We start from the raw sequence: 19697 nt of genomic DNA on the forward strand, positions 1-19697 counted from the left end.
TAAGAACCCCTTCTTGGACTGCTCCATTTTGAACTTCTTCAAAACTTTATCAAGGTATGTGCTTTGTGAAAGTCCTATTAGGCGTCTTGATCTATCCCTATAGATCTTAATGCCTAATATGTAAGCAGCTTCTCCTAGGTCCTTCATTGAAAAACTTTTGTTCAAGTAATCTTTTACGCTCTCTCAAAACTCCACATTGTTTCCAATCACCAATATGTCATCCACATATAATATTAGAAACGCTACAGAGCTCCCACTCACTTTCCTGTAAATACAAGATTCTCCAACAACTTGTATAAACCCAAAATCTTTGATCACCACATCAAAGCGCTTATTCCATCTTCGAGATGCTTGCACCAGTCCATAAATGGATCGCTGGAGCTTTCATACCTTGTTAGCATTCTTCCGATCGGCAAAACCTTCGGGTTGCATCATATACAACTCTTCCTTAAGAAAACCATTAAGGAACGCCGTTTTTACATCCATCTGCCAGATTTCATAATCGAAAAATGGAGCTATTGCTAACATGATTTGAACGGACTTAAGCATCGCTACGGGTGAGAACTTCTCATCGTAGTCAACTCCTTGAACTTGTGAAAAACCCTTTGCCACAAGTCGAGCTTTATAAACGGTCACATTACCGTCTGCGTCCGTCTTCTTCTTAAAGATCCATTTGTTCTGAATAGCCTTGCGACCTTCAGGTAATACTTCCAAATTCCACACTTTGTTTTCATACATAGATCCTATCTCGGACTTCATGGCCTCGAACCATTTGTTGGAATCCGGGCCCACCATTGCTTCTTCATAATTTCCAGGTTCATTGTTGTCTAACAACATGATAGATAAGACAGGATTACCGTACCACTCAGGAGCAGTACGTGATCTTGTCAACCTGCGAGGTCCGATAGTAACTTGATCTGAAGCTTCATGATCATCATCATTAGCTTCCTCCTCAACTGGTGTTGCCTCGACAGGGGTTTCCCCTGTCCTGCGCCACCATCTAGAGGGAGCAGAGGTTCTACAACCTCATCAAGTTCTATCTTCCTCCCACTCAATTCTTTCGAGAGAAACTCCTTCTCAAGAAAAGCTCCGTTCTTAGCAACAAACACTTTGCCCTCGGATCTGAGATAGAAGGTGTACCCAAATGTCTCTTTTGGGTAACCTATGAAGACGCACTTTTCTGCTTTGGGTTCCAGCTTTTCAGGCTGAAGATTTTTGACATAGGCATCACATCCCCAAACTTTAAGAAACGACAACTTTGTCCTCTTGCCATGCCATAGCTCATATGGTGTCGTCTCAACGGATTTTGATGGTGCCCTATTTAAAGTGAATGCAGCTGTCTCTAATGCATAACTCCAAAACGATAACGAAAACTCGGTAAGAGACATTATAGATCGCACCATATCTAACAAAGTACGATTATGACGTTCGGATACACCATTACGCTGTGGTGTTCCAGGTGGTGTCAACTGTGAAACGGTTCCACATTGTCTTAAGTGAGCACCAAACTAGAAACTCAGATATTCACCCCCCCGATCAGATTGTAGCAACTTGATCTTCTTGTTATGATGATTTTCAACTTCACTTTGCAATTTCTTGAACTTTTCAAACATTTCAGACTTGTGCTTCATCAAGTAGATATATCCATACCTACTCAAATCATCAATGAAGGTGAGAAAATAATGATATCTGTCGCGCGCCTCCACACTCATCAGACCGCACACATCAGTATGTATGATCTCCAACAAGTCACTTGCACGCTCCATTGTTTCGGAGAACGGAGTCTTAGTCATGTTGCCCATGAGGGATGGTTCGCACATGTCAAGTGATTCGAAATCAAGTGACTCCAAAAGCCCATCAGCATGGAGTTTCTTCATGCGCTTTCCACCAATATGACCTAAGTGGCAGTGCCACAAAAACGCAGCTCTATCATTGTTAACTCTACATCTTTTGGTCTCAATGTTATGTATATGTGTGTCATCACAATCAAGATTCAATATGAACAAACCCCTCACATTGGGTGCATGACCATAAAAGATATTACTCATAAAAATAGAACAACCATTATTCTCTGATTTAAATGAGTAACCGTCTCGCAATAAACAAGATCCAGATATAATGTTCATGCTTAACGCAGGCACTAAATAACAATTATTTAAGTTCATAACTAATCCTGATGGTAATGGAAGTGGCATTGTGTCGACGGCGATTGCATCAACCTTGGAACCATTTCCCATGCGCATCGTCACTTCATCCTTCGCCGTCCTTCGTTTATTCCGCAGTCCCTGCTTCGAGTTGCAAATATGAGCAACAGAACTGGTATCAAATACCCAGGAACTACTACGAGAGTTGTTTAAGTACACATCAATAACATGTATATCACATATACCTGGTTTGGCGTTGGCCGCCTTCTTATCGGCCAAATACTTGGGGTAGTTGCGCTTCCAGTGACCCATCCCCTTGCAATAATAGCACTCTTTTTCCGGCTTAGGTCCATCCTTGGGTTTCTTCATCGGATTGGCAACAGTTTTACCGCTCTTCTTGGAGTTACCCTTCTTGCCTATGTCGTTTCTCTTGAAACCAGTGGTATTATTGACCATCAACACTTGATGCTCTTTCCGGAGTTCTGACTCTACGACTTTCAGCATCGTGAATAACTCGCCGGGTGACTTGTTCATCCCTTGCATGTTATAGTTCAACACAAAGCTCTTGTAGGTAGGTGGCAGTGATTGAAGAATTATGTTAGTGATAGCCTCTTGCGGGAGTTCAATCCCCAGCTCAACTAGACGATTTGAGTACCCAGACATTTTGAGCACATGTCCACTGACAGACGAATTCTCCTCCATGTTGCAAGCATATAATTTATCGGAGGTGTCATACCTCTCGATCCGGGCGTTCTTCTCAAAGATAAACTTCAATTCCAGGAACATCTCATATGCTCCATGACGTTCAAAGCGTCGTTGAAGTCCCAGTTCCAAGCCATACAAGATTGCACATTGAACTACTGAGTAGTTCTCCTTACGTGATTGCCAAGCGTTCAAAACATCTTGGTTAGACGTAGCGGGTGGTTCATCTCCTAGCGCAGCATCAAGGACATATTTCTTTTTCCCATCTTGTAGGATGAGCCTAAGATTACGAGCCCAGTCTACAAAGTTGCTACCATCATCTTTCAGCTTAGCATTCTCTAAGAACGTATTGAAATTCAGGGTTGCTACTTCATGAGCCATTGATCTACAACATAAAATATTGCAAAGTCGACTTAGACTACGTTGAAGATAACTAGAGTTTAACTAATCAAATTACTAATAAACTCCTACTCAAATAGACATCCCTCTAGTTACTTGAGTGCGGCATGATCCAAATTCACTAACTCAAATCCGATCATCACGTGAGTTGAGTATACTTTCAGTGGTAAACATCTCTATGCTAATCATATCAACTATACGATTCATGATCGTCCTTTCGGTCTCTTGTGTTCCGAGGCCATGTCTGCACATGCTAGGCTCGTCAAGTTTAATCCGAGTGTTCCGCGTGTGCAACTGTTTTGCACCCGTTGTATGTGAAGGTTGAGTCTATCACACCCAATCATCACGTGGTGTCTCGAAACGACGAACTGTTGCAACGGTGCACAGTCAGGGAGAACACAATTTTATCTTGAAATTTAGTGAGGGATCACCTTATAATGCTACCGTCGTTCTAAGCAAGATAAGGTGCATAAAAGGATTAACATCACATGCAATTCATAAGTGACATGATATGGCCATGATCTTGTGCTTCTTGATCTCCATCACCAAAGCACCGGCATGATCTTCATTATCACTGGTGCCACACCATGATCTCCATCATCGTGCCACCATTGAGGTTGTCGTGTTGTCTATGCTATTACTACTAAAGCTACAACCTAGCAATATAGGAAACGCATCTGCAAACACAAACATTAGTTTAAAGACAACCCTATGGCTCATGCCGGTTGCCGTAGCATCGAGGTGCATGTCGATATTAACTATTACTACATGATCATCTCATACATCCAATATATCACATCATGTCTTTGGCCATATCATATCACAAGCATACCCTGCAAAAACAAGTTAGACGTCCTCTAATTTGTTGTTGCATGATGGCTGCTATGGGTATCTAGTATGATCACATCTTACTTACACAAAAACCACAACGGAGATGTGCAAATTGATATTTAACCTCTCTCCAAGGACCGCCTCGGTCAAATCCAATTCAACTAAAGTTGAAGAAAGCGACACCCGCGAGTCATCTTTATGCAATGAGTTGCATGTTGGTCGATGAAACCAGTCTCTCGTAAGCGTACGAGTAATGTTGGTCCAGGCCGCTTCAATCCAATAATACCGCCGAATTGAGAAAATACTAAGGAGGGCAGCAAATCAAACATCAACGCCCACAAAAACTTTTGTGTTCTACTCGAGATTACATCTACGCATGAACCTAGCTCATGATGCCACTGTTGGGGAACGTTGCATGGGAAACAAAATTTTCCTACGCACACGAAGACCTATCATGGTGATGTTCATCTAGGAGAGGGAGATCGGATCAACATACTCGTGTAGATCGCTCAGCGGGAAGCGTTAAGAAATGCGGTTGATGTAGTGGTACAGCTTCGTGATTCAAATCACTGTCGTCCCACGATCCGTCCCGATCTAGTACTGAACGGACGGCGCCTCCACGTTCAGCACACGTACATATCGATGACAATCTCCGCCTTCTTGAGCCAGCAAGAGAGATGGGGAAGTAGATGAGTTTTTCGGCAGCATGACGATGCGCCGGTGATGGTGATGGTCTATTCCTGCAGGGCTCCGCCCGAGCTCCGCAGAAATCTGATCTAGAGGAAGAACTACGAGGTAAAGGTTTGAGTTGCACGTGGCAAAGTTGTGTCTCAAAAACCCTAAAACCTCTAGTATATATAGGAGGAGGGGAGTGTCTAGCCTTGGGGCTCAAGGGAGCCCCTAGGGCGCCGGCCGAAGTGGAGAGGAGGACTCCAAATCCAATTCGGTTTGGGGAAGGAGGGGTCCTCCTCTCCCTTCCCACCTCCCTCCTTTTTTTTCTTTTCTTTTGGTTTTTCTTCTTCTAGCACCATATCCCACTTGGGCTGGCCTCACCAGCCCACTAAGGGCTAGTGCGCCATGATACGTCTCCAACGTATCTATAATTTTTGATGGTTTCATGCTATTATCTTGTCAAACTTTGGATGTTTTGCATGCCTTTTATATATTTTTTGGGACTAACTTATTAAATCAGTGCCAAGTTCCAGTTCCTGTTTTTTCCATGTTTTTGACCCCTTTCAGAGGAGGATTTTGAACAGAGTCCAAATGGAACGAAACTGCCAAAAATATTTTTTTCCAAAACAGAAAAAGATCGGGAAGCCTGTGAATCAGGGCAGGGGGCCTGCAGGGACCCCACAAGCTCCCTAGCCGCGGCCAGGGGGACCGCGTGTCGTGGTTTTGTCACGACAGATGTCCTCGTGAAAGGACTTAGTACTGGTACAATCGCACCTTGGTGGCGACTCAAAGGGGTTAAGCGGGAGAGACACGGCGATTTACCCAAGTTCGGCCCCTCGTGAGGAGGTGAAGGCCTACGTCCTGCTTTGGTTTGTATTGATGTGGTTTCGATTACAAGGAGGGCGTAACTCGCCAGACCTAGCACTCGATGATTCTAACCTGCCCTTTCCTCCCCTGGGACTCGCCTTTATATACAGGTCGAACCCCTGGGGTTTACAAGGATACTTTCCTTCCTGTAAGTCGTGCCCCCTGTGGTCTCTAAGTCGCCATCTTCCGAAGCATGGAGACCTCCCAGGAATCATAAACCGTCACCCGACCTTGATCCGGCCAGGACAAGGCCCAAATAACTGTTTGGGTGAATCGCCTAATTGGTAACCCGGCCCAACTAGGGCGGGTCATTCACAGGTAATATCCCCAACATTAGGCCCCAAATTGACTTGAACTTCTTTTTCATGCCAATACTTCCGCTTAGTTGAAGGCGATTCATTCCTCATTTTTTCTTCATACGTCTGAAATCGTAACCCGCCATGTGGCACTGAAAATTCTTTAAGTCGCCAAACCATTTCTTGTTGGCCCCTCCTTATCCCTCGATTTTCGAGAAGACTGACACAACTCCAACGGATCTTAGTGCATCGTTATCCCAAAATCTTCGGCACGCATTTATAGCGAATCTTTGTATTCCCTGGCGGTTCCCGCTCACGGCGCCTTGATTCCAGCGCCCGCCCTGATAAATAGACTGGGGGGACACGACTGGTGCTTCCCACCTACCAGTCTCGTCAACCTCCTCCCCATCATTGCAGCGAGGAAATCTCATCGCCTCCCGAGGACTCCGCCGCCGACCGTACTCTCCGTCTTCGCCCGAGAAGCTTCGGCGCCGCCCATAGGCCTTCGCCGTCGTCAAGCTTCGCGCCGCGGCCGTTCCGTCCACTGCCATTGACCACCGCATCATCGTCGACCATCTCGTCGTTCGCCACTAACTCCACCGCCGCTGAAGACCTCTTCGCTCGACGGAACCTACGCGCTTCTCCAACAACCTTCGTAACCGTCGGACTCTTTCGTCCGAAAGCATCAGGTTAGGCCTCCGCCCATTTTAGGAATAGATCCAATCTCTGCTTGAAGCTCCAGCCATTGCCATGTTCCTGATGTTCCTTGCGAGCAGACGTCGCCTACCCCGAACCGATTAGCATGAATGTCGATGAGATAGCCAATGCTTTGAATACCTTTATTTATCCACCTTTACTTGTGAATCTTTAGAATAGTGTTTCATCAAGCGAAGGGCGTCATCTTGGCCTGGTAATAAATTAATGCATCCAGTTATTTTTCTCAGGTTTTTTCATCTGCTTGGTAGATCCATCATTTACCTACTATTTGCGGAAAGCTGTTTGTAGCCTTCACACTTTGATATTTCGAACTAACGTCTCCATCATCTTTAGAACGCAGCTCTTGTGAATAGCCACACTCCGTAAGTCGCCATAGTAACTCAACTCGGCATTTTGATATGGCGGGTCAAGCGCTTCCCTTAGTCCATGGACAAAGTACTTGGCGAGTTAAATGAACTTATTTCACCCCTTACAGTAGATGTCCGAGGCATGTAAGTTCATACTTTACTTCTTTGTAGCATGGGCGTCGTCTTCAAAAGTGACTGGCTTCCTACCAAGGTTGATGACACCATACTAGCTGATTATGTGAAAACGGGCACCTTGGACCCTCAGAATGTTATCGGCTGGCGCACCGGGTTCGGAGAAGATCTCCCTAACCCCAAAGAAGGGGAAATAGTCGTTTTTTTTAACACCTGGAGTGAGGTTTTAAGCCGCCCGGATCGAAGTTTCTTAGAGACCCCATGGCTTTCATGAACGTGCACCTCCAGGATTTGGGACCCAATTCCATAAGTAACTTATGCCAATTCCAAGTTTTCTGTGAGGCTTATCTGCGGATTGAGCCCTCTGTTCCTTTATTCTGGCACTTTTTCCATCTGAATAACCAAACGGAATTCCACAACGGCCCCAGCCTGGAACTCGGCGGCGTCAATGTCCAACGCCGCAGGGATAGCCCGTTTCCCTCACTCTCCATGCCTAGCCATCCCAAAGGTTGGGGCGAGTCTTGGTTCTACTGTCAAGAGACTTCTCCTGCAGGCGAAAACAAGCTTCTGGGCTACAGGCCAACTCGCCTTCCAACCAACTTCAAGCTTCCAGACAAACTCACCGAGGAGGAAGAATCGGAATTCATCCCCACACTGTCCAAATTAAGATCCTTGACGAACAACGGCCTTACTGGGGTTGACCTAATTCGCTGCTGGGTCGAATGGCGTATCCTCCCTCTGAGTCGCCGGGATGGTCTGATGTGCGAATTTGATGGCACCCTAGATCATCCTCAATGTTATTTCCATACGGCTTTAACATAAAAGGACATTGTTACCATTATCAAGAAGCTGACTGGCGAGCCTACGGGAAAATGCGGCCAAATCGGCCTCAAGCCTTTCTGCAAAATTAACCCGGCGCCCAAGGTGAACAAATCTAACCCGCCTTTGGTCTTTACTCCTTATGCTTTATTTGTATTGTGGTTTTTGTAACATATGCTATCTCAGAAAGGCGATAAGTTCTGGTCCAGGAAGACCAAAAGGCCAGCCATGACAATGTTAAGCCGCCTTCAAAGAAAACCAAGGGTAAGGGCAAAGCTGCTATAGCTGAGCCGTCCGAAGTCAATGAATCTCAAGTCGGCGATGCACTTTCGGAGGTAAAAGTTCACCCTCTTTTTACTTGCCATTCACTACTATTAATCTTTGTATTTATATCTCTGTCTCTCTTGAAATAGAATGAAGACAACGAAAGCCAGGAGGACTCTGTTGAGGTAATTTTTGTTTCCTCCGATTCATCTCCTTCTCCACCTAAGCCGGCCAGGCGAGTTTGTGGGAAAGTTCCCTTCTCACACCCAAATGCTTGTTTGGACCCAAATTTCCTACTGAAGAAAGCACAGCATACTTCAAATCGGAAGACCCGAAGTCATTCCGGTGATCTGGTGTCCGGCTTACCAGCAACGAACAAAAGGAAACCAAATGAGGTACTTATGAATAACAATTCTTCATGTTTCTTTGGATCACATCTATAACCCGCCTATGTTTTTGACGTATAATTCTTGTAGAACTCTCCTCCTACATCTGGCGACTCAGTGATGTCGACACTTCCGCCAATGATTCGAGTTCCTGGGTAAGTCTTTTGATAATCTTACTTTGAATTCTGAGGGTAATAGACTTCGAGTTCCTTAATTCGCTTCTCCCTTCTTTTAGGGCACAGGCCAAGAAAAGGAAAACCAGCGGATCAACTCCTGTCACAACTTCAGATCCCATCAAAGAATCAATGCCGACTCAGGACAACCCGGACCAAGGCGAGCCTGAAAATCAAATGGATCTTCCAGACTCGCCCAAGGAAGCAATGGATGCCCCTAAGTCGCCAAGCCCATTGGTGACAACAGAAGACCCGGATGCTGTAGTTATTACTGGTACCGACTTCTCTAAGCCGGCGGTAACGGTTTTGTCAAGGCATGTGGCATCCTCTTCTCAAGCCATTCCCGAATCTGGACTCTCCAAGACGAAGTTTTCTGAATATGAAAATCTGGAGTTCAAGGAACTCTGCTCTGGTTTTTCAAGTCGCCTGGAGGCGAGCTACGAGATGGAGAAAAGTCATCTGAAAAGAAAAAATTATACATTAGCCTCCAAGTGTCAGGGATATTGCTTGCAATAGTTCTGAGACTTGCCCTTGCTTTGTACTTTCAACAAGAAACTCTTGCTCAGACCGAATCGGAGCTTGGCGATTTAAAGAAAAACTTATCTGGTCAGCAAGACGCCCGAGCTAAGTCGGAGGAGAAATATCAATTGGCCTTGGCTGAGCTGGAAAAACTCAAAGCCGAGTTGAAAAGAGCTCAGGCTGACCAAGATGCCGCCATAAAAAGAGCAGAGAAAGCTGAAGCCAGGCTGGCCACCGTGCAACAGGAATTGTCCGGCTTGAAGCGTCATATCTCCAACATGACGCAAGCCGTCTTCGGTAAGCTTACTCAAACTTTTGATCTCCTCTTCTTTTTTATAAATAATTCTTATCGTAAGTCGCTGATCATCATGACCCCTTACTCAGGTCCGAGAGCTGCCAACCTTCAAGAAGACTGCGTGCTCATGCTGAAGGCGATTTACACGCTGACAGAGCAACTGTACACCGGCAGTGTCTTGACTGTTAAAGCTGTGATGGGTGCCAAAGAGCCTATAACTTCCATAAAGAAGGTGCTTGGCTCCTATCCACACTTCCCCCTCAGATTGGCGAGCTAACTCGGTCAGCCGCCCAAAAGGGTGTTCTGACTGCCGTGAGTCGCTGCTTGGCGTATGCTCCAGAGATCAACCCGGAAGAGGTAGCAGCAGGCTTTCCTCAACTTAGAGACGATGGGTCAGAATTCGTTGAAGAGGACTACCAACGTGTTGTCAAGGACTCCCGACTGGAAGCAACCCAACTCGCAGCAAGTCTTGATTTATCAAGGTATCAGGTAGCTTATGATAGAAAAAACAAGAAGGTCAACCCGCCAACCTTTGTGTCGACCAGTTTAACTCCTCGGCGACCCAAGAACCCTTTTGACTTGGAAGCAGACCTGGCATCAATCCTGACTGATGAAGATGACTTCGCAGCTCTAGCTAAGTGCAACTGGGTACTGGGCGACTTGCAAATTGAAGTCGGCCAAAGCTCACAACAGAATGATCCTAAGGTGCCAGCAGAATAAACCTCATTGATTTGGCCTGAGAGCCATGTAATAGGTCCTTTTCATAAGTCGGTACTGTCTTTGTGATACCCTTTCGAAGGAACCTTTATATTGCCCTTAAGGCGATTTGAAATATTTGACCTGTCCTTTGAGAATCCTTTATGATGCTTAATTTGCCATGGACGAAGTAATTCTGATCATTATCCTGACTTAAGCTTGTGAAAATAGCATATGTGAAACCAAACAAATGATAACCAAAATTTTTTAATAGGCATCAGAAAGACACGTTAAAAACCCTCGAGGCTATGCCACGAAGAAAAAAAAATAGCAAACAGCAATTTCGTCGGCTCATAAGGTCGCGACAGGATGGGGCGAGTCAAAAAGCTCGAACACACACCCTAAAGGCAGGTTTCGTCGGCTCATAAGGTCGCGACAGGATGAGGCGAGTCAGAAAGCTCGAGCACACACCCTAAATGCAGGTTTCGTCGGCTCATAAGGTCGCGACAGGATGAGGCGAGTCAGAAAGCTCGAGCACACACCCTAAATGCAGGTTTCGTCGGCTCATAAGGTCGCGACAGGATGAGGCGAGTCAGAAAGCTCGACCACACACCCTAAATGCAGGTTTCATCCGCTCATAAGGTCGCGACAGGATGAGGCGAGTCAGAAAGCTCGTGCACACACCCTAAATGCAGGTTTCGTCGGCTCATAAGGTCGCGACAGGATGGGGCGAGTCAGAAAGCTCGACCACACACCCTAAATGCAGGTTTCGTCGGCTCATAAGGTCGCGACAGGATGAGGCGAGTCAGAAAGCTCGAGCAGACACCCTAAATGCAGGTTTCATCGGCTCATAAGGTCGCGACAGGATGAGGCGAGTCAGAAAGCTCGTGCACACACCCTAAATGCAGGTTTCGTCGGCTCATAAGGTCGCGAGAGGATGGGGCCAGTCAGAAAGCTCGACCACACACCCTAAATGCAGGTTTCGTCGGCTCATAAGGTCGCGACAGGATGGGGCGAGTCAGAAAGCTCGACCACACACCCTAAATGCAGGTTTCGTCGGCTCATAAGGTCGCGACAGGATGAGGCGAGTCAGAAAGCTCGACCACACACCCTAAATGCAGGTTTTGTCGGCTCATAAGGTCACGACAGGATGGGGTGAGTCAGAAAGCTCGACCACACACCCTAAATGCAGGTTTCGTCGGCTCATAAGGTCGCGACAGGATGAGCGAGTCAGAAATCTCGACCACACACCCTAAATGCAGGTTTTGTCGGCTCATAAGGTCGCGACAGGATGAGGCGAGTCAGAAAGCTCGAGCACACACCCTAAATGATGACTCTGTCGGCTCATAAGGTCGCAACAGGATGACACAATTGCTCTTTAATGAAGAAGCCCCCAAGCCAGGGAGTATTTGTAACTTTATTACTTCATAATGAAACTGAAAAACTTACAAAATGTAGAGCTTAAGAGCTCAAGTGTAATAAGGCCACAGGTGGGCAATATTCCAGGGGAGAGTTGACTCAGCCTCCGTGGTTGGCCGGTTGGGTCGGAGATCCACCAAATAATAAGAGCCATTGCAGAGGTTCTTGCTGACGACGAACGACCCCTCACAAGGTGGTGACTACTTGTGCATGCCTGCACGATCTTGTATCAACCGAAGAACTAACTCGCCTTCCTAACAGGTCCGACTTTTAACCCGGCGGTTGTGATAACGCCGCAGATCTTGCTGGTAGATGGCTGAACGGGGCCGCAGCCAGGTCACGCGCCTCCTCCAAGGCGTCCAATGAGTTTTGACGCGCCAGCTCATTTTCTTGTTCCACATACGCGGCGACTCTCAATGAGTCATGTCTTATGTCAGTAGGGAGAACAGCCTCTGCTCCGTAGACCAGAAGGAAAGGGGTGAACCCCGTGGATCGGTTCGGGGTGGTCCGAATACTCCACAGCACTGAAGGTAGTTCTTCAACCCAACACCCTGGGGTTTTTTCCAAGGGAACCATGAGTCGGGGTTTAATCCCTCGCAACACCTCCTGATTCGCCCGCTCTGCCTGCCCATTAGATTGTGGGTGAGCGACTGCAGAAACGTCAAGTCGGATATGTTCTCGACGACAAAACTCCTGCATCGCCCCTTGGGACAAGTTAGTACCATTATCAGTAATGATACTGTGCGGATATCCAAACCGTAAAATCAACTTCTTCAAGAATTTGACCGTTGTTTCCGCATCGCAAGCTCCAATAGGTTCCGCCTCAACCCACTTGGTGAACTTGTCAACCGCCACCAGCAGATGGGTCTTCTTGTTAGAGGACATTTTAAAGGGGTCGACCATGTCCAGCCCCCAGACCGCAAAAGGCCAAGTGATGGGGATCATTCTTAATTCTTGAGCCGGCACATGAGCCTGCCGCCCATAACGCTGGCACCCTTCGCACCGACGAACTATATCTTCTGCATCTGCATGAGCCGTCAGCCAAAAGAAACCATGACGGAAAGCCTTTGATACCAAAGAACATGACCCGGCGTGATGCCCACAGTATCCGGAATGAATGTCATTTAAGATTATGCATCCTTCTTCGGAGGAAACACATCGCTGAAAAACTCTAGAGGCGCTCCTCTTATATAACTCGCCATTGATGATGACCATGGATTTGCTGCGCCGAACGATTTGACGAGCCAAAACTTCATCTGCCGGTAACTCGCCCCGAGCGAGATAAGCCAGATAAGGAAGAACACAATCCGGCGTGACATGGAGAGCCGCCACAAGCTGAGACTCAGGATCTGGTATTGCTAATTCCTCCTCCGATGGTAGAGTCACGGATGGTTCATGTAAGATATCCAGAAAAACATTAGGAGGAACCGGTTTTCTCTGGGAGCCAAGTCGTGAGAGGGCGTTAGCTGCCTCGTTGAGGCGCCGATCAATATGATCCACCTGATAACCATGAAAATGACCCGCCACATCAGACACAGCTCGCCTATAAGCCGCCATCATGGGGTCCCGAGAATCCCAGGTACCCGAAACCTGTTGTGCCACCAAATCAGAGTCGCCAAAGCATCTGACTCGTGTTAGATTCATCTCCTTAGCGAGTCGCAAACCGTGAAGCAGAGCTTCGTATTCCGCCACATTGTTAGTGCACGGAAACATGAGTCGGAGAACGTAACAGAACTTATCTCCTTGAGGGGATACCAACACCACTCCAGCCCCCGAGCCCTCCAGCTGCCTAGACCCATCAAAATAAATGGTCCAGTAAGTGAGATCAGGCCGCTCTTCCGGAGCCTGTAACTCCGTCTAGTCGTTGACGAAATCAACTAAGGCTTGGGACTTAATGGCTGTGCTGGGAGTATACTGTATATGATGGGGCCCAAGTTCTATTGCCCACTTGGCGATTCGTCCTGTTGCCTCCCGATTCTGGATGATGTCCCCAAGGAGGGCAGAGCTAACCACTGTGATAGGGTGTTCTTGGAAATAATGCTTAAGTTTTCGACTCGCCATAAACACCCCATATACCAATTTCTGCCAATGTGGATACCGCCGCTTGGAAAGAGTTAGCACCTCGCTGATAAAATATACCGGACGTTGCACTGGGTATTCCTTCCCTTCCTCCTTTCTCTCAACGACAACCGCCACACTTACTCCTTTGGAATTTGCCGCGATATACAGAAGCATGGGCTCCTTTTCAGTTGGGGCAGCCAGGACCGGCGGGTTAACCAATTGGCGTTTCAAGGCTTCGAGCGCCTCGTCTGCCTCATTTGTCCAAACAAACCGATCAGATTTCCTCAATAACTGATAAAGAGGGATCGCCTTCTCCCCCAGGCGACTCACAAAACGACTCAGGGCCGCAATGCGACCCGCCAGTCGTTGAACTTGATTAACGTTCGTCGGCTTTCCAAGGGATGTAACCGCTTCGATCTTGTCTGGGTTAGCTTCAATGCCGCGCTCCGATACCAGGAAACCCAGTAACTTCCCTGCAGGTACACCAAAAACACACTTGGTGGGATTTAGCTTCATCTGATATACCCGTAGATTACCGAACGTTTCTTTGAGATCCTCCAGTAGGGTTTCCCCCTGGCGGGTCTTGATCACAATATCGTCGACATAGGCATGGACGTTGCGACCAATTTGGTTACGGAGGCAATTTTGGATGCAGCGTTGATAAGTCGCCCCCGCACTCTTGAGTCCAAAGGGCATGGACACATAACAAAAGGCCCCGAAGGGGGTTATAAAGGCTGTCTTCTCTTGATCCTCCACGGCCATCTTGATTTGATGATATCCCGGATAGGCGTCCAGAAAGCACAATTGTTCGCATCCCGCAACCGAGTCAATGATTTGGTCGATGCGGGGAAGAGCGAAGGGATCTTTTGGACAAGCTTTGTTGAGGTCTGTGTAGTTGATACACATACGAAAAGTACCATTCTTCTTGAGTACCAAAACCGGGTTAGCCAGCCATTTGGGGTGAAAAACTTCCACGATGAACCCGGCGGCTAAAAGGCGGGAGACTTCTTCCCCAATCGCCTTGCGTCGCTCCTCGTTAAATCTGCGAAGGTACTGCTGGATGGGTTTGCACTTTGGGTCAACATTAAGATGGTGCTCAGCGAATTCTCTCGGCACACCAGGCATGTCAGAAGGTTTCCATGCAAAGATGTCCCGATTCTCATGGATGAATTCGATGAGCGCGCTTTCCTATTTGGGGTCCAGACCCGTCCCAATGGTGAACTGCTTGGATGAATCGCCAGGCACGAAATCAATTGTCTTAGTATCATCCGTTGGTTTGAAATTGAGGGGCGACTCAGAATCTGTAGTCGGTTTCTTCAGGGGTGACATATCTGTCGGGTTAACGTTGGCCCGATGGTGTTCGAGCTCTTCCACAGCACAGGCGACTTCCGCATAAGCCGCGTCCCCTTCTTCACATTCCTTTGCAACCCTTCTATCTCCATCAATCGTGATGGGTCCTTTGGGACCAGGCATTTTGAGCTTGAGATAGACATAGCACGAGCGAGCCATGAAGCGGGCGTAAGCCGGCCGCCCAAACAGCGCATGGTAGGGGCTTTTCAATTTGACCACCTCGAAGATCAGTGACTCCGACCTATAATTCTGTGCAGTACCAAACGCCACTGTGAGCTTGACACGGCCTATGGGATAAGCCGACTTGCCTGGGACAATTCCGTGAAAAACCGTGGTTGAAGGCATCAGATCTTTTTCCAATAGGTTCATCCTTTGGGAAGTGTCAAAGTATAGGATATTGATGATGCTGCCACCATCCATTAGCACTTTTGATAGGGTGTAACCCCCGACTTGGGGAGCCACGACCAATGCCAGATCGCCCGGGTTATCAACTATTGGCGGGTGATCCTCCCTACTCCACGTTATGGTTTGCTCAGACCAATGGAGGTATCTGGGAAGCGCTGGTTCAGATACACTGTACGCCCGGTTACTCACCTTCTTATCACGCCTGCAAGCATTAGTGGTGAAAACATGATACTGCCCATTACTTAACTGTTTGGGGTTGCTACGGAAGCCCCCATTATCGTCCTGACCCTGCGGAGCCCCCTGTGGGGGTGGCTGCTGGAAAACTCCTGGCGGGTTATACCGCCGCTGGTGGTGCATCGGGTATTGGTCGCCGCCTGGCTGCGGGCCTCCCTGAGCCCCCTGTTCGGGAAAGCCGTCGAAAGGGTTCTGTGTTTGGTTGGGTGCGGTGAATTCCTCCTGACGCTTGTCCGGGTCATCATTTTGGCTCTTCTTGATCGCCTCCGCCCGAAACTCTCGCATCACAAAGCAGTTTTCCCAAGAGTGAGTCGCCGGACCGTCTGCCGTGGCGTGGTGCGGGCAAGGGCCTTTGAGTAGCTCTTCGTAGTTACGCGGCCTCTTCCCCCTGAACCCCCGATTCTTCTTCTTGCCGTTGTTGGCATTGGTGTTGGCGACTAAGTCTGAGGGTCCTCCTGCGGTCTCCGCTTGCCATTGGTCCCTTGATTGTGACGGTTACGCCCCTGGAAACGGGTATGATTTTTGGATGACTCGCCCTTCTTAGGCGAGTTAGCCTTACCATCCTCGCCAGGATATTTGGTATCATCGGCCTCAGCGTATCTAGTGAGGGTGTCCATCAGTTCTCCCATGTCTTGGACCTTTCGCTTGAGTCGCCCCAATTTTTGCACCAAGGGTTCGTAATGGCAATTATGCTCGAGGATGAGCACAGCTTGAGCCGCCGTAATACCATCTGATGAATGGATGATTTCTGCAACCCGCCGTGACCAATGGTGGGCCGACTCATCCAGGCGCTGAACAAAGTGCTGTAGATCGACGATCGTCATCGGACGTTTGCAAGTTCCTCGGAAGTTTTTGATGAAACGTTCTTTCAACTCGGCCCAGGAATGGATGGAATTGGGAGGTAAGTTTTTCAACCAAGTGCGTGCCGACCCATCGAGCATCATCGTGAAGTATCTGGCGCAAACCGCCTCATTCACGTCGAGCATGTCCATGGCGATTTCATAAATTTCGATCCATGATGCCGGCTCGAGGTCCGGGGTATAATTAGGCACTTTCCTTGGCCCTTTGAAGTCTTTGGGCATCTTTTCGTTATGAAGGGCGGGGGACAAGCATGGTACCCCAACTCGCCCTCCGCCCCGGACGAGGGGGGCCGGGGCGTCTTGGGTGTTCGGGAGATCCCGGCCCGGCGGGTTCCGTTCAGGCGGGTTGTCCTGTGGGACATGTCGCGGCCCGCTGTTTACTGCGGGCTGGTCCTCTGGCCGGCTCCTGGTGTAACTTGCCTGGGGGGTGGAATGCAATCTCTCGAGGCTATGTGAGAACTGGGCGTTTTGAACCACCGCCGTCTTCAACATCTCGATGGTGTTCCTTGCTTCTATCTCGGCAGGGGTGTTGCCGTGAATCGGAAGAGACTCCACATGGCGAGTTGCGGCAAGCACGTTATCCACTGGGTTGGAGAAGTGGCCTTGAGGCGTCCGGAATCGGGGAATGTGATCCTCAACCGGCTGAGCTGGCGGGTTAAGCGGGCGGCCCGGTACTCCCCCCGGGGCGGCTCCCGCCCCAGGGGTTCGTGGAGTGTCGAACAGGCGGGTCGGGTTGAGATCATGGGGCAGGCGACCCTGGTGTCTCCGCTGATGGACGGCGTCGTACGCGCGCTGCTGTCTCTCGAGCCGCTGTCTCTCGAGCCGCTAGTTGTCAGTGTTTAAACGCATCCTTTCGGCCGTAATTTGAGCTTGCCGAGTCTCGATCCTGGCGGACTCCATCTCGGCGTCCCGATGAGCCTTTGCCACTACCTCTCTGAGTTTCGCCAGCTCCGTGTTTATCCCCTCTTGGTTCTCTGGTGTGAGGGGAGTCGCCATTAGCCTTGTGATCTCCGCCGCTAAATCCACTAGGACTGCGGCCGGGCTCCTGGACGTCTCGCCGGTTCCATCGCCTCCAGTAGGGTTTTGTGTGGGCTGAGTCGCCCCAGCCATGTAGATGGCGATCTGGCGGCGAGTTCGGTCAAGGATTTCTGGGTCCATGGCCAGCGACAAGCTCCAAGACAATCCCCATGCAGAGAGCGGATTGAATCTGAGTCACCCATGGATGATTCGTCATCGGAGTTGACCAGTGTAGTTTCCTGAGTCGCCGAGCGTTCTGGCTCCTCCGATCCCTGCGTGAACCCCACAAAGACCGGGCGAGTCAGATTTGGCGTTATGACTTGGCGGACGTAACTGGCCGGCTCGACGATGTCAGTGGAGATGTCCGGCTCAGGCGTGGATGATGATCCGATCATGCCGATGAAGAAGTTGATCTTGTCGAAGGGGACCCTGTAACCAGATTCAATCGAATCCGCTTCAGGTCCCCATTGCTGGTTGTCGATGTAGGTTATCTCGCGGCGGCTCCGAGTCATGAGCCCCATCGCATAACTCCCAAACCCTGGTAGGGCTCCCTTTGAGAACTCAACTCCACCGTGCGTAGGCCCCACGGTGGGCGCCAACTGTCGTGGTTTTGTCACGACAGATGTCCTCGTGAAAGGACTTAGTACTGGAGCCATCGCACCTTGGTGGCGACTCAAAGGGGTTAAGCGGGAGAGACACGGCGATTTACACAGGTTCGGCCCCTCGTGAGGAGGTGAAGGCCTACGTCCTGCTTTGGTTTGTATTGATGTGGTTTCAATTACAAGGAGGGCGTAACTCGCCAGACCTAGCACTCGATGATTCTAACCTGGCCTTTCCTCCCCTGGGACTCACCTTTATATACAGGTCGAACCCCTAGGGTTTACAAGGATACTATCCTTCCTGTAAGTCGTGCCCCCTGTGGTCTCTAAGTCGCTATCTTCCAAAGCTTGGAGACCTCCCAGGAATCATAAACCGTCACCCGACCTTGATCCGGCCAGGACAAGGCCCAAATAACTGTTTGGGTGAATCGCCTAATTGGTAACCCGGCCCAACTAGGGCGGATCATTCACAGGTAATATCCCCAACACCGCGCCTGCCTGGCTTGTAGGCTCCCTGGGCCACCTCTGCCCGAGGTCTTTCGCCTATAAATTCCCTAAATCCAGAAAACATCAGGAGATCATCGAAAGTACTTTTCCGCCGCCGCAAGCTTCAGTCTCCGCAAGATCCCATCTGGGGCACGTTCTGGTGCCCTGCCGGAGGGGGGATTCGAATACGGAGGGCTTCTTCATCAACACCATGACCTCTCCGATGATGTGTGAGTAGTTCACCATAGACCTACGGGTCCATAGCTAGTAACTAGATGGCTTCTTCTCTCTCTTGGATATTCAATACAAAGTTCTCCATGATCTTCATGGAGATCTATCCGATGTAATCTTCTTTTGCGGTGTGTTTGTTGAGATCCGATGAATTGTGGATTTATGATCAGATTATCTATGAATCTTATTTGAGTTTCTTCCGATCTCTCTTATGCATGATTTCATATCCTTGTAATTCTCTTTGAGTTGTGGGTTTTGTTTGGCCAACTAGATCTATGATTCTTGCAATGGAAGAAGTGCTTGCTTTTGGGTTCATACCGTGCGGTGACCTCACCCAGTGACAGAAGGGGTGGCGAGGCTTGCATCGTGTTGTTGCCATCAAGGGTAAAAAGATGGGGTTTTCATCATTGGTTTGAGATTATCCCTCTACACCATGTCATCTTGCTTAAGGCGTTACTCTGTTCGTCATGAACTCAATACACTAGATGCATGTTTGATAGCGGTTGATGTGTGGAGTAATAGTAGTAGATGCAGAAAGTATCGGTCTACTTGTCTCGGACGTGATGCCTATATGTATGATGAGTGCCTTAGATATCATCATGACTTTGCGCGGTTCTATCAATTGCTCGACAGTAATTTGCTCACCCACCGTAATACATGCTATTTTGAGAGAAGCCTCTAGTGAACACTATGCCCCCCGGGTCTACTCCACACCATATTTTCAGCCTTACTCTTTTGCTGCGTTGCACTTTCCGCCTTTCAGATCTCACTTTGCA

The sequence above is a fragment of the Hordeum vulgare genome, chromosome 7H (genome assembly GCF_904849725.1).
Source record: "Hordeum vulgare subsp. vulgare chromosome 7H, MorexV3_pseudomolecules_assembly, whole genome shotgun sequence".
Taxonomy (NCBI): Eukaryota; Viridiplantae; Streptophyta; class Magnoliopsida; order Poales; family Poaceae; genus Hordeum; species Hordeum vulgare.